Genomic DNA, 11,930 nt, shown 5'->3' with positions numbered 1-11,930 from the left:
TTAACCAAAAAAAGGAATATCAAATTATACAATAGTCCAAAATTATTGAAGGCTACAAAATATTAAAATAAGTAATCACCAAACCCTCACCATGAATCTCATTAGGAGTACGAGAAGCATTCCTTTTCCTCTTGAGAGTTGAGGCTCCAAATCAGCCACAGCTCATAATGATCCTGGGATGTGATGACCACACTCTGCATAATATACCATATTCCTACATAAGTGAGGTTCCATGTGTACATTTCAATTGCAAACACCAAGACATACAACCATGGAAAGTCAATTGTTGCATGTTAATGTTTTGGTGGTTTTCATTTATAATCAGCTACAGTTTTTGTGCAATAGATGCCTAAACTGTTAAATTTATATTGTTTTAGTGGTTTTTGTTTGGTAGAAACATAGACAAGGGATTCAAAGAGAAGTTGAAGCTTGAGGATTCGTGCTTAGCATGTCAGACTCACTTAGCGGGCTCTAGTTGCTTAGCGAGAAGATCCCTACTTAGCGTGAAGAAGCTACTTAGAGTGCCGAAAGTCAGGTGAAGGGGCGCTTAGCGCACGTTGTGTGCTTAGCACCTAATTACTTACCTGTGTGGGAAACAATACAGAACCCTAGAGCTCGAGGAAGGAGAAGAAGACAACCATTGGGAGCCACTCCTTGTCCACACATCCATCTTCCTTCCATTTCCCTTCATATTTCCACCCTTTTTGTATAGTTAAGTCTCTCATAACAATGAGAGGCCAAACAACCCATTGTTGGGGAGCTTTCTGCCAAACTCTCTTGATGTAATGACTCTAACTATTTATTTAATATTATTACTAGTTTCATTGTCTCTTTATGTGCATATTCACTTGTATTTGGTTTGATCACCTATTTATATGCTACGTTAAGGTTTAGGCATTGGAAAATGTGGTTAATCCTATGAACTGGAAAGAATATCTAAATTCTTCATTGCTAGGTGTCGCAACCTACCCTTCGGCGGGAGGGCGACGCGTGACTCGCGGGATGCGTGTTCCACGAAAGGAATACGCGCGGAGTCGCCACCAACGTTTATTTGAGGAAAACGTCGGAAAAACCGGAAAAGACGCGATCTACGAACTTTTTAGTGAAAGGTTCGGGAGTTGTATTTACGCACGGGGAAGGTATTAGCACCCCACACGTCCGTCCCAAGGGACGGCAGCCTTTAATCGAATGTGCAAACATGACTTTGATTTTTATGTTCCCTTTTATGTTCTTATATCCTTTATACCCTTTATATATTTTTTTCTTTTTTGTGGTCGACAAGGGTGTTTCCCTTTGCTCCTACGTATTCCTCAATTTGGGATGAGAAAATCAGACCTACGTAGTTCTTTTGGAACAAAGTGTTTGGTTAAGTTGTTTTTGTCTTTTTTGCAAAATATGTTTTTTATTGAACAAAAGGTCATTTAAGGTGTTGAACCATTAAACGGTCTTTTGATTTTAAAAGGGGAGAAACGTTAAGGCGTTGGACCATTGACGATCTCTTGTTTTTGAAAGGAGAGAAACGTTAAGGCATTGGACCATTAACGATCTCTTGTTTTTGAAAGGAGAGAAACGTTAAGGCATTGGACCATTAACGATCTCTTGGGGTGGTCGACAAAAGCGGGGCTTTTGCTCCTACGTATCCTCAATGAGGAACTCAGACCTACGTAGTTCTTTCTTATCAAGTGATTCTTTTTTATTTTAAGAGGTGATCATTTTAAGGCGTTGGACCTTAAAAATGATCCATTTTACTTAGTGAGAAAATGAAATGACGAACTTCAAAAGCCTATTTTTGTGGACGAGCTTGACTAGGTGGATTGATTTTAGCCTTTAGTTTCACTTTAGTTATTAATCAATTCGATTAAGAATGAGAAATCCCAAAGAGAAAATGTCCAATTGATTTTCCGCTTTATTTTACTAAAAGATGTCTTTTTGATTATTATATTATTTTTTACCTCTTTTTGATTTCCAACGTGGTTACGGCACGACCGAACGGTCGGAATTGATTTTAACCAAAGTTAATGGATAATACAATTCAAACGTTCGGTGGAAATTTATTTTATTTTTAAGTTAAGCGAGAAACGACTTAAGTAAAATGGCTTAAGCACGTCAACAGGGGGTATAAAAAGTAAACAAAACGAGAATAAAAATGCACTAAACACAATGTGGACCTCTATGGGTGCATAGAATGAATCGAAAAGCTTGGTTCGAGGTACTTACCCGTTGAAGATCGAAGAACGATGAAGAACGAATGAAGAACGTCGAAGAACGGTTGAAACCTTTTCGAGATTCCTCACGGAAAACGTTACGGAAACGTTTCGGAAGCGCCTCGGCTTAGATTTTCTTCACGGAAACAATTTTTCCAAGCAAATTCGAAAGAGAGAGAAGTGCCTAAGGGGCTGGACCCCTTTCTTCTTCATTTCCTCCCCTATTTATAGCAAAATAGGGGAGGTGGTTGCCGCCCAGCTCGCCCAGGCGAGCTTAGCTCGCCCAGGCGAGCAGGGTTGCTTCCTCCAGAAGCAACCGCCTTCTGGAGGAAGCTTCTGGAGGGCCCAAGTGGGCCTGGGTGCTATTTGCACCCCCATTTTTACTAAGTACACCCCCCTCTGCTGTTTTTTGGTGATTCTTTTTTCGTAAAGTTACGGAAACTTACGAATTTCGTAACGATACTTGTTTTCTTTCCGTAATGTTACGGAACCTTGCGGATTACATAATCATCCCCTTTTTGACTTACGGAATGTTACGGAACCTCACTTAATTATGCAACGATGCTTCCATTTGATTTCCGGTGTGTCACGGAAACTTACGGATTGTGCATCAATATATTTTTTGGTTTTTCGGCATGTCCTGGAATTTCACAAATTGCCTAATGATGGGTGCCAAGCACCTCACGAGGACCAAAGAATGGTCGCACGTCATCGAGCAAAGGTCCCCGGACGAAATTAGGGTATGACAGTTGCCCCTCTTTACTTGTCTTTTATTGGAGATAAAAGGAAAGTAAAGATAAGACACTAATTTCGTTCCTCTCGATTTGGCGAGAGTCGCGGGTGACCATAAAATCTCCACATGCAAATGACTCGTTGTTCCCAAAATTTCACAAATTGCCTAATGATGAGTGCCAAGCACCTCACAAGGACCAAAGAATGGTCGCATGTCATCAAGCAAAGGTCCCCGAAAATCAGTGTATGACACTAATTTCGCTCCTCTCGGTTGACGAGAGTCGCGGGTGACCGTGACTTGTCGTTCCTAGGATTTCACAAATTGCCTAATGATGGGTGCCAAGCACCTCACAAGGACCAAAGAATGGTCACATGTCATCAAGCAAAGGTCCCCGAAAATCAGTATATGACACTAATTTCGCTCCTCTCGGTTGACGAGAGTCGCGGGTGACCGTGACTTGTCGTTCCTAGGATTTCACAAATTGCCTAATGACGGGTGCCAAGAACCTCACAAGGACCAAAGAATGGTCACATGTCATCAAGCAAAGGTCCCCGAAAATCAGTGTATGACACTAATTTCGCTCCTCTCGGTTGACGAGAGTCGCGGGCGACCATGAAATTTCCGCATGTAAATGACTTTGTTGTTCCCGGAGGAACAAAAGGTGCAGAAGACTGTGTCAGCCCCTGCATGCTATCAAGCGTTCTATCTTATAGATAGCAAAAGAATGGGTGCGGATAACCATAAGGCATCTCCGCGTATCATGGGTGCAGAATGACCAAACTTGGTCTCTGCTTGTCATCGGGCCCGCCGCCTCTGGATGACAAAAGGGTGCGGATAACCGTAAGGTATCTCCGCGTATCATGGGTGCAGAATGACCAAACTTGGTCTCTGCTTGTCATCGGGCCCGCCGCCTCTGGATGACAAAAGGGTGCGGATAACCGTAAGGTATCTCCGCGTATCATGGGTGCAGAATGACCAAACTTGGTCTCTGCTTGTCATCGGGCCCGCCGCCTCTGGATGACAAAAGGGTGCGGATAACCATAAGGTGTCTCCGCGTATCATGGGTGCAGAATGACCAAACTTGGTCTCTGCTTGTCATCGGGCCCGCCGCCTCTGGATGACAAAAGGGTGCGAATAACCATAAGGTATCTCCGCGTATCATGGGTGCAGAATGACCAAACTTGGTCTCTGCTTGTCATCGGGCCCGCCGCCTCTGGATGACAAAAGGGTGCGAATAACCATAAGGTATCTCCGCGTATCATGGGTGCAGAATGACCAAACTTGGTCTCTGTGTGCCATCGGACACGACTGTGTCTGAATGGCAAAGGGGTGCGGATAACCGTAAGGTATCTCCGCGTATCATGGGTGCAGAATGACCAAACTTGGTTTCTGCGTGCCATCGGACACGACTGTGTCTGAATGGCAAAGGGGTGCGGATAACCGTAAGGTATCTCCGCGTATCATGGGTGCAGAATGACCAAACTTGGTCTCTGCTTGTCATCGGGCCCGCCGCCTCTGGATGACAAAAGGGGTGCGAATAACCATAAGGTATCTCCGCGTATCATGGGTGCAGAATGACCAAACTTGGTCTCTGCGTGCCATCGGACACGACTGTGTCTGAATGGCAAAGGGGTGCGGATAACCATAAGGTATCTCCGCGTATCATGGGTGCAGAATGACCAAACTTGGTCTCTGCGTGCCATCGGACACGACTGTGTCTGAATGGCAAAGGGGTGCGGATAACCGTAAGGTATCTCCGCGTATCATGGGTGCAGAATGACCAAACTTGGTCTCTGCTTGTCATCGGGCCCGCCGCCTCTGGATGACAAAAGGGGTGCGAATAACCATAAGGTATCTCCGCGTATCATGGGTGCAGAATGACCAAACTTGGTCTCTGCTTGTCATCGGGCCCGCCGCCTCTGGATGACAAAAGGGGTGTGCGTCACATGACCTCAGGGTCAGTATGACAAAGATTATGGGGCGGCCGACAAAAGCAAAGCTCTTGCTCCTACGTATCCTCCAATGAGGAACTCAGACCTACGTAGTTCTGGATAACTTGTGAGACTTGAAAAGTCTCCATCGGAAAATGCTGACATCTCCGGAAAAGGCCAGATGACCACATTGGCCTCTGCTCATCAATCACACTTGGGGTCACTGAATGACGAGGTGCGGATAACCGTAAGGTGTCTCCGCGGGCTACCAGCTCTTGAGTTATGGCGACAAAAGGCGGTGTGGTCGACAAAAGCGAGGCTCTTGCTCCTACGTATCCTCCAATGAGGAACTCAGACCTACGTAGTTCTGGATAACTTGTGAGACTTGAAAAAGTCTCGGTGTTTTCTCCACTAAAATGCAAACATGCTTTAGCAAAGAGACAAATATTCCAACTGATTTAGAGCAGCATATGCTTTTTTGAGTGACAAACAATGCGCCTACCAGGGAAGGAGAGTCTGCTGATGGGATCCCCCATAACCATAAATGAGATCTTGGATGTTAGCATTTCGTTTCTAAATGACCATTTAGAGGAAACACTGGGTTCGACAAAAATAGAAGAAATCCACTCAAAGTGTATCAATCTCGCACAGGTAAGTGTTTCATCCTAATTCCGAACCATAGATATGTCATGACTTGACTTTGCAAATTATTTCCTATCAAATCGAAAATTACATGCATGATCATGGATCAATAGGGCTTCCATTGGGAATGGGTTCTTTTGGTGGTTTCTTCTTTCGGCTTTTATGTGTTTTTGGCTTTTGATTTTCCTGGCTTTTTCTTTTTCTGTTTTTTCGTTTAGTGCGGGGCGAGAAAAAAGGGTCGCTAGCGCACGGGATTTTGGTTGGTAATTAAAGGGAGAAGACCATTTTAGGTCGTGGTTTCCTTTCCTTCCTTTTTCGTTCATTTGGTGACAATTCTGTATTGTTCAGATATTGTCCGGTCCAAAGACCTCTCTGCACATTTCTTCTGTTTTCTTTCGATCCTTGATCAGGAGCTTTCTTTCCTTCTTTTCTCCCCTTTTCTTTTTTTTCTTTCTCCCATTCTTTGATTGGGAATTTCCTTTCTTTTCTTTTTGCTTTCTCCCACTCTTTGATTGGGAATTTCCTTTCTCTTTCTTTTTGCTTTCTCCCACTCTTTGATTGGGAATTTCCTTTCCTTCCTTTTTGCTTTCTCCCACTCTTTGATTGGGAATTTCCTTTCCTTCCTTTTTTCCTTTGATTGGAAATTTTCCTTCTCTTTTTCTTTGATTGGAAATTTTCCTTCTCTTCTTTTTTGCTTCCGAGGGTAAGGATTGACATTCTCACCCTGGGTCAAGGTTTATGGTGAGTCAGGATTTTGGCTCAAGACTTGTAGAATGGCTAGGCATGATACATGTCAGGGTTTGGTTTGGTTCAAGGATAAAAAGGGATGCCCCACATTATTTCCATGACACAAATGCAAAAATGATGATTTGGAAATTTTATGCAAAATTGGCCATGCATGCACCTATGTGGACACTCAAGTGTCAAATTTTTATGGTCATGTGATGCTAGGGCTCAGGATTCATTTCCTCTATTTTAAATCAACCCAATGTTTCCAAAATATGTTCTTTTATCAATTTGTGCATCCATCCGAGTCCATTTCGGGCGTCCGGGGAAATTTCACAGCATTCACCCTTCAGGTGTATACCCATTTTTTTCAAAAACTAGTTATGATCAGTGAATTTTTTTTTTTTTTTTTTCAAAGAAAAGTTGGAAATCATCTCTTTTCAAAAGCATGTCGGTTTTTAGCTAGACAACTTATTTTTCTTTTTTCTCCTTCTTTTTTTTTTATCATTATCATTTGTTTATTTCTTTTTCTTGTTTGTTTTTTTTTTTCTTCTTTTTTTTTCATGAGGTATTTTGCTACCTAAACATGTGCATATTTTTATGAGGTATTTTTGCTATATACATGCATATCCAAGGTATCTTGCTACCTAAACATACATATATATGTTTTGTAAGGTATTTTTGCTATATACATGCATATCCAAGGTATCTTTCTACCTAAACATACATATATATTTTGTGAAGTATTTTTTGTTTACATACATGCATATCTAAGGTATCTTTCTACCTAAACATACATATATATATTTTGTGAAGTGTTTTTTGTTTACATACATGCATATCTAAGGTATTTTCACTACCTAAACATACATATATGTTTTGTAAGGTATGACTACCTTCCGAGCTTGCGCTTGTTTTATTTAAATTCCCAGGATCATGAGCAACTAGGTGCGTCCTACTATAAAAAGTGATCAAATAACAAGCATAGATTCAAAAGGTACTAGGTTGCCTCCTAGTAGCGCTTCTTTAACGTCTTTAGCTGGACGCGTTATGACTTGTCAGTCACTGACCTAGTACTTTGCTTACCTTTGGCTTTGGACTTGGTAGCCTGCTGGTCGGCCATGTGTCGTAGGCAACGCTCTAACCTTTTTATGGATGAGCTGAGGTGAACTTTAGTGGTGATGGCGGTGTGTCTATTGCCCGCTACCGTCCATCCCAATGCTGCTGTGGTGTCTCGCCCTGCGCCTGCCTGGGGGCGCAACACTTCTAGATGAAAACTCGATTGGTAGGGGGCCTGATGACCCTGCTGGGGGCAACAGGCACTCCCTTGAACTGATAGAGACCCGTATTTAGAGCTTGACAACTCCAAGACCCTGTTGGACTTCTTCGGGTCCACTGGGTGTCTTGCAGGCGCGATCCCTGCAAACAATTGATGAAATCAGAAATCAGTTGAGCGATGTGCATACTTACCTATGATGACATAACCTTGCCGGGGGGTACGGGCATCCTGTAGGACTGATAGAGGCCCGTAACCAGAGCTGGAAACCCCAGGGCCCTGTTGGACTTTTCCGGGTCCACTGGGTGTCTTGTGGGTGCGATCCCTGCAAACAATAGATGGTATCAGAAATCAGTTGAACTATATGCATACTTACCCATGTCGGGACGACACAGACCAACTGATACTTCTGCAGGGGGAGATTGGCGTTGCGGTCGCTGGGCAGAATGTTGCTAAGTAGCAATGTCATCTATATCTGTGTAAGAGTGGTCATGTTGGTGCGCATGATCCGCACTCGTCTCTTTGCAGCGGCACGGGTGAAATCTTGCCCCAGTATGCATAGTAGCAGTGTGATAGCCTCCCTCTCTAGTTGTGCTTGCACAGTTGGCCATCCTCCAATATCAGGGGGTGGCCCAGGAACCGTTAAAAGGAAACTACTGGCCCCTTAACCGGAAGTGCAAGTCTCGGTTAAGCATTTAAGGACAGAGGACCTTAAATTATCTTAAGGTGTGGATATGGAGCCCACTGAAAGTGAGGACGCATAGTCCTCTAAAGGCGAGGGCGTGTAGCCCTCTGAAGTTCAAGACGTGTCGCCTTTCGAAGGCGAGGGAGTGTAGTCCTCTGGAGATGAGGGCATGCAGCCCTCTGCTGGCGAGGACGTGTAGTCCTTTCAAGGTGAGGGCGTGTAGCCCTCTGACGGTGAGGGCGTGCAACCCTCTGATGGTGAGGACGTGTAGTCCTCTCAAGGCGAGGACGTGTAGTCCTCTAAACAGTGAGGGTAACTAGTACCCAAGGTGAGGGCGTGTAGCCCTCTCAAGGTGAGGACATGTAGTCCTCTAAAGATGAGGGCGTGCAGCCCTCTGATGGTGAGGACGTGTAGTCCTCTCAAGGCGAGGACGTGTAGTCCTCTGATGGTGAGGACGTGTAATCCTCTCAAGGCGAGGACGTGTATTCCTCTCAACGGTGAGGGTAACTAGTACCCAAGGTGAGGGCGTAGAGCCCTCTCAAGGCGAGGACATGTAGTCCTCTGGAGGTGAGGGCATGCAGCCCTCTGATGGTGAGGACGTGTAGTCCTCTCAAGGCGAGGACGTGTAGTCCTCTCAACGGTGAGGGTAACTAGTACCCAAGGTGAGGGCGTGTAGCCCTCTCAAGGCGAGGACATGTAGTCCTCTAGAGGTGAGGGCGTGCAGCCCTCTGATGGTGAGGACGTGTAGTCCTCTCAAGGCGAGGACGTGTAGTCCTCTCAACGGTGAGGGTAACTAGTACCCAAGGTGAGGGCGTGTAGCCCTCTCAAGGCGAGGACATGTAGTCCTCTGGAGGTGAGGGCGTGCAGCCCTCTGATGGTGAGGACGTGTAGTCCTCTGAAGGTGAGGGCGTGTAGCCCTCTGACGGTGAGGGTAACTAGTACCCAAGGTGAGGGCGTGCAGCCCTCTCAAGGCGAGGACATGTAGTCCTCTGGAGGTGAGGGCGTGCAGCCCTCTGATGGTGAGGACGTGTAGTCCTCTCAAGGTGAGGGCGTGTAGCCCTACAAAGGTGAAGGCACATGACCCTTTGACGGCGAGGACGTGTAGTCCTCTGAAGTTGAAGGTACATGACCCTTTGAAGGCGAGGACGTGTAGTCCTCTGAAGGTGAAGGTAACTAGTACCCAAGGGTCCACCCTTATGAGAAAGCAAGAGATCGACTCATCGAGAGGGCCGGTCATCCCAAATCCACAAGATTTGGACATCAGATGTAGGAAATCTATGCAGTTAACATAATTTTTGGGGATGCAGATGCATGCAACCTTTGTCGTGAAATTTTGGTAAATGCAGACTTCATATGAAACAATGCAATGTAATGGAAAGTTGTACAATGTTCATGACATTCTTTCCCTATTTTGTGATTTTGATTTTGATTTAAATTTTTTTGGAAAACACAGATTGATTGTCCTTTTGAAAGAGTTGATAATTCATGCAACCTCATCCTATCTTTTTTGCAAATCTCTCCGGGAACTCCCTCAGAGTGTGTGTTCTGTTTGATTTAGTCACTTGACCATTTTGGAGTGACGGCAATGGAGTCGTTTGATGTTTAATCAATCCATTGAAATCCTAGGGTTTGTCCTCCCTTTTTTGTTAAAAACATCGATGGGTGAGAACTTTTGATCGGCCCCTATGTTCACTTGATGCTCATGCACGGTGCCCCTCATTGCCCCAGTGTAAGGCTTTGAGGTACCAATCGTTGCCTTTCGTCATGACCTTGTAGGAGGGAACCTATTGGGTGAGAACTTCTAATCTGCCCCTAGGTTCGCTTGAGGCTCATGCACGGTGCCCCTCATTGCCCCAGTGTAAGGCTATGAGGTAACCATCATTGTCTTGTTTTCATGACCTCGTAGTGAGGAAGAATGAAAGAAGCAGTTGATTCTTGCAAAAAGAATTTTCCAAGGACGAGAACTAGTTGAAGGATCTTTCAGTTGATGGATTAAGTCAAATGACTCCTATGTAGAAGCAAGATGTTTTGATGTCTTGATGATGCTAAAGGATCAAGTGCTTCTAAGTTTTATTCAAGACAAGAATCCAAGAAAATCAAGATATATGATCAAGTTGATCTCTAGAATCTTAGGAAGAAGTTTCCAATTTGAAGAAGCAAAAGGTTTGACCAAGGAATTCTATCCTTTCAAAGTGAGATTTGCTCTCTGGTAATCGATTACTAGCAGTTTGAAAATGTTTTAATTCAAATTTTTAAAACCTGTAATCGATTACATAAGTCTTGAAATTGATTACCAGAGGGGATTTTCAGAAAATAATTTCCAAGAGACATATCTATTCAAATGTTTTATGAATGGTCATTCAAATGTTTTAAAGAGAGTTTTCATTGCCCAAACAGTTTTATCCTCTCGAAAGATCAAGAGTTTTTTCCGAACTGAAATGTCTTATCCTCTCAAAAAGATTCCTTGGTCAACCACTTGCATATTCAATAAGGAATTTTTGATTGATCTTCATTTTACAATCTACCTCTTTTAAGAGAGACCTCTTCTTCTCTACTTCTTATTTCTGAAAAGGGATGACCGTGGGTCTCTTGTTGTAGGGGATTCCTGAACACAAGGGAAGGGTTATCCCTGTGTGCATTGTTAATCCGAAAAGAGAGATTGATAGTTCAATTGGGGAATAGTCTTTGCATCTTAATTCAACCCCCCTTTTTCTTAAGGTAACTGAGGCCATTTGTCCAACATCCTATTCTTGATAACTCACTTCTCTCTAAAAAGACAAAATGAGGTCACATGAACGTCTATATTTTTACTTGAAAACACAGTCAATCAAATGCCTTTTTATTTTTTATTTTGAAACTTATTTTTTATTTTGAAACTTATTTGTTTTGAACTTTGCTCATTGTTTTACGGCACCCCCACCAACATGCAAGACGAGTAACCTCTGATTGAACAGTCTTGGAAGTCAACACTCAGGAGCGCAGGTCGCTTGAGCAAATAGACCAATGGCTTGCACCCACATTCCGGTGAAAGTTGAATAAGCAAACATGCGTTTGTGAGAGGATGAGGGACAAGGATGTCCATTTTATCCATATCGTTTATAATAATGGCATAAACTTGAAAATCCTGATGAGTCATAACAACAGCTTCCAGAATTGCCCCATGTATGGTGTTGCTTGTCAACGTTATGATTCAACAAGCGATTCTCCTCAAATTTCAGCCAGCCCGTATCAATTAGACTTCACACTTTATGCTTCGGGGTCATACAATGCTCAATGGAATGCCCCAGGGCTCCTCCACGATAAGCACACGTTGCGTTCGAGTCGTATCCTCAGAAAAATGGAGGTTGAGGAACCTTGGTTGGGGTTATGGCTACCATTGAATTATTGAGTGGATATGGGATCAAGTTTAGCATATGACAACCGAATTTGGGGTGAACCCTACAGGCTTTTTGCTGCAAAATTCCTTTTTGTTGGTGTTTTTTTTGGTTTGTGCTAAAGGTGGTCTTCGTCATTGGAAGTGCGGTAGACAGGCTTTGTGGTTGATTTAGGGATGGCCTTTGTGGATAACTGGGTGGTGGGTAAGGAGGAGGTTTGTTATTGACTGAGTAATGACATTGTTGGGTTTGGTGGGAAACTTGGCCGTATAGGAATGGTAGTCACAGCATGGGTTTCTCCCTCTTTCTCACCCTCTTCATTTGCCCCAGTTTTCTCATTCGTCTAAGCAGGATGATTA

Source organism: Glycine soja, chromosome 10 (genome assembly GCF_004193775.1).
Source record: "Glycine soja cultivar W05 chromosome 10, ASM419377v2, whole genome shotgun sequence".
Classification (NCBI taxonomy): domain Eukaryota; kingdom Viridiplantae; phylum Streptophyta; class Magnoliopsida; order Fabales; family Fabaceae; genus Glycine; species Glycine soja.
The sequence above is the reverse complement of the archived record's forward strand: the minus strand, read 5'-3'. Positions refer to the sequence as shown.